A 4,337-nucleotide genomic window follows, 5' to 3' on the forward strand; every position below is an offset into this window, starting at 1 on the left:
AGTATTGAACCAGGAGACTGGGTCTACCTGAGGGTGTTTAAACGCAAGTGGAATCAACCAAGAAGGGAAGGCCCTTACAAAGTCATTATAGTAACACCTACTGCTTTGAAAGTAGAAGGTAAGACTCTCTGGTATCATTTGAACCACTGCTGCAAAGCAGAGAGACCACCTGGAGCCACAAGTGATCCACAGGAACCAGAAGGGGACGGCCACGCCTCCCCGCAGGGACAGATCCAATCGCAGGGGAATCTAAGGGACGGCCACGCCTCCCTGCAGGACCAGACGCAGCCCGAAGAAATAGTGAAAGAAAGACGTTCTAAGAGACTGGCACTGAAGCAAAATGCAGGAGGAACAAAGACCCTCTGACAATAATGTTAAACCAGAACAAATTAAAGCAGAAAGCCGAGAAAGACCAAAACAGGCTACTATAACTACATTAAAACAGACACAGAGCGTGATTATATGGAGGAAAAGAACAGCTGGAAGAAAGCCCAAACATAAATACATTTTATGTAGAGGAGGTGCAGTAGTAGCCCTTCTAATATTGATTTACTATATAATAATCTCTAATCATGTTGAAATTAAAACTGGACAACTAACAGCTGATTGTGCACTGGCAGCAGGATTGTTGGCTATTAAACATGAACAAATACCAGCAAATGAAGTAGTTAACCTTACTTATGTGAGAAGCTGTATGTATAATCTAACAGTGGTAAGAATATTTGGACGCTCGATTGTTGAAACCCTGCCAGTTGCAAAAAGATGTCAAATTGACGCAGTAATAAACATGAGGATGAGCTGTGACAATGATCAATGCACTGATCAATTAATGCAAAAATCAATAATGAAACGAGAAACAGCCAAATTAATGCCGTCAGTCAGTGCATTATCAGAACTCGCTGTTATTCAGTACTCATGAAATCGTGTCAAGATATGGAACAGAAGCTTTTGAGATGTTAATAAAGCCATATAAGATTAGATCTACACTTTATGAGGGATCTTTTATAGTAGCAATAGGAATGAAGGCATTAGAAGAACGGAAGAACTATCAGAATGATTCTGAAAGCTGGAAAGATGAACTAATCAATCTTTATTTGTTGTCCATATAGATTAACATGGCTGACCAAAGTGGAAGGAAGTGCCAGGCAGGGAAGTAACGAGGGTGGACAGAACCAGCCCTCCCTGCCTAGCTACTGGCCAAATACTTCACCTTATTTCAATCCAAACCAGAGAATTCAGAGCCAACCAACTAACCAACCAGGTGGCCAAGGTCGACACCTCCCACCAAATGTGATGACCACGAGTCCATTCCCGGTGCCAGGATATGCAGAGAATTGGAGTCAACTAGGATACCCGTTTTACAACATCAATGGAGAAGGGATGACTGACGTACTGACCCCTCATTCGCCCAACACGACATCACTACTGGGTGACATTGCATCATTGTTGGAGTCATCTGATTGGGATAATGGGGGTGAAGGTACATCACATGGTATCGACGTCCAAGGAAGGGTTCAGGATCCTCAGTCTCCTAGTAATCAAGGATGTGTAAAGGAGGCTTATCTGAAGAAGGCACCTTGGGCCAGAGCTCGCCTTGAAGAAGAAACAGATGAGCAAAGATTCAGGAGAATGGAGTGTACCGATTTTAGGGATGCAGTCAAGACCCTTTCACCTGTATGCAAAGCGTACGTACGTGCAGAGAGGGAGAAGATTGTAAAGTCAAAATACAGAGAGAGAGTGAAATGGGGTTTACAGAAAGAAGAGGATAAGGGTAAACATCGTGTCACCCTGATTCTTGAATGCTACCACTGTGGCATACTTCATTTTGTCTGAATCATGTAGACAGTTCAAGGTTTGAAGGATGAATAAGTGAAGGAAACATTGCATGCTTTTATATATCTATCTTTTTCACGAGAGCACAATTTCATTTTCTTGTCACTTGAGCACTTTTTTATTATATTTTGTGTTAAAGGGATTATAATCTTGTAACTAAGTTTTAAGAACCTTGAGGAGAAACATGTAATTATCATCATTTATCATGTTTTGAAGATTCTCGTATTGTGTGTATTTTATTTTTGGTTTGGGTTTGATGTCTGATGTATTACTTTTATGGACTCTGTCATTATTTTGATTTATGTTGGACTTCCTTCTGTCCCGATTTAGTTAAGGGTGGAATCCATGACTACACGTAGGTTGACATGTTGAATGCATCCATTGGGATTGTTTGTGACTTGACCAGTCACACAGGGGGGAATGTTGTGGTATTTTTCATCATAAATGACATGAAAGTTTGTAATAGGTTAATGCTGAAAGACAATATTATGCTACTATTAAAAAAGACATATACTCATTATGTATCTATTAGTTTAAGATTTAATGTTGATCATCTTAAATGATCACAAATGATTATATAATGTTTTGTTCTGTATATCTAATTGAAAGGAGTATGTTTTGTGACTTAAAGATCAGCCAACTGCTTATGTGCAGCCAGAGAGAGAGAGAGGGGTAGGTAAGAGGTCAACTAGCAGGCAGGTTCACATTAGTATGCAGGATCTGTGAGGGAAGTTGCCATCCCCTCGTCGCCCAACGGACAGTGTTAGGTCTGTGAGGGTGAAGTTGAGAGGTATTGGAGTTCTCAGAGGACAATCGTGGTGAATCGACTTGGGAATAGACCCAGGCCTATATAAGCCTTCAACTTTTGGTAAGGAGTCAGTCACTTAACTACTCCTTGATGCATGTCTTGGGGTTGTGCTTTGCATGCAGCCTGATACTTTGTTACTTTTCTTTTCGAACTTTGTATCTGTAAGTGGCTCGGGTTGAACTTTGTTTGCTTTCTTGTTAAAGGAAATAAAAGACAACTCTACGTCGGATCCATCCTTTCCAGCGAGTTATTTTGAGTCCAGAATTTATTTTTGGTGTGAGATGTAAGATTAGTTAATTAGAGCATTTTTCTGATCTTCATCATAGTTTATTTCATATTTACAGATTGAAGTTCACAAAACTATACAAAGTTATATAAATAAGGATAAAAAGTTAAGATTCAGCAATTTTCCAGCTCTATATGAGAATGTAAAATATTAATGTTTCATCAAAATGTGATAAAAAATGTGAAATACTTGAAGAGCTGGTTGCTGGTTTAACTGAACTGAGCTGAACTTTCCTCCAGGTCAATGTAATCCTCCTTTGACATATACCCAGAGTACGTATAGTCTGATTTGCATGCAGACAGTTGACGTTGCAACAGGTCCCTCTGCGTTTTCAAGGCTTCATATTCCCTCAGCAGAGTCCTCAGCAGGTTGTTGCAGCAGGAACATCCCTGGGTCGTGTTCTGTTGAGACCGGTCAGTCGCGCACAGTTCTGCTATCGCGGAGGAGTTGAAAGGAAGCTGATCTACGTCTTCGTTTGAATAAACTGGAAAAAAAAAGAAGATATTTTTAGGACTTGGTTGCACAACACCCCGCCGAGGAAACATCATCCAGTATTACAACATGGTTTCAAGTGTACTGCAGCTTCCAGTGCAAAGCAAATACTGATAGTGGAACAGAAATATGGTTGGACACAACTTACAGGCAAGGCGAAGGGAGACATTAAGAGCGGCCTGTGTGACGCACAGAACTGCTAAAGTTATAATCCCAAATCTGAAGAGTCTTCTATCTGTGGAGGGGGAGTCACACATACACATGGTTCTTTGGTCAACAATGACGCTGCTATTACACCCCTTAAATCTGTTCACACATCATAGTAACATGAACATAAACTGATGCTTCATCATCCTAATACTGAATTATGAAAATAATGAGGCAGCAAGAGTGAAACACAATAAACATTTACCTCCTGAAGAACAAAAGATAGTCAACAGTATCTCACAGATGGATTTCTTAATTAACAATTCTTCTTTTTCCTCAATGAACTTGCTCTTACCTGGTGGAGTGTCACCTTTGTTGGTTTCACATCCCGGGAGATCATATGCGTTGCTGTAGTCTGAGAGCTCATGTTCTTGTGCCATGATGATCCACTGTGAGAGAGTTTGGGTTTGATTTGAGTCTCTATACTGTCTGACGCTCCCTACAGCTGCTTGTCATCATGTGTCAGATGAGGGAAGTTGCTCGATTTGAGGAAATGATCTTCTTCTTCTTCTAAGTCAGCGCCTAAAAAGGCTAAACTTAGATTGAGTGGTGACGTTGGTCTGTAAGTATTATCATAGGAACACTAATAGGGTCCATCTGATGTAAATCCCCTTTCATAGAAATTTTAAGTAGTTTCATCGAACACACATTCACAAGACTCTGAATCTTCCTGCAGTTCCTGAATGTCACAAACTAAAAGCAGGAGTGGTT

General features: G+C 40.5%; 1 long non-coding RNA gene across 1 annotated transcript; it reads right to left on the bottom strand.

The window, feature by feature from the left end:
- Positions 1-3,027: 3,027 nt before the first annotated feature.
- Positions 3,028-4,078, bottom strand: LOC310985686. The gene is made up of 3 exons (XR_014595364.1): positions 3,912-4,078; positions 3,568-3,647; positions 3,028-3,411 (listed from the first exon to the last, which is right to left on the bottom strand). It is a non-coding gene; the product is annotated as an uncharacterized lncRNA (long non-coding RNA).
- Positions 4,079-4,337: the final 259 nt, after the last annotated feature.

Source organism: Trachurus trachurus (genome assembly GCF_905171665.1).
Source record: "Trachurus trachurus genome assembly, chromosome: 5".
NCBI classification, from domain to species: domain Eukaryota; kingdom Metazoa; phylum Chordata; class Actinopteri; order Carangiformes; family Carangidae; genus Trachurus; species Trachurus trachurus.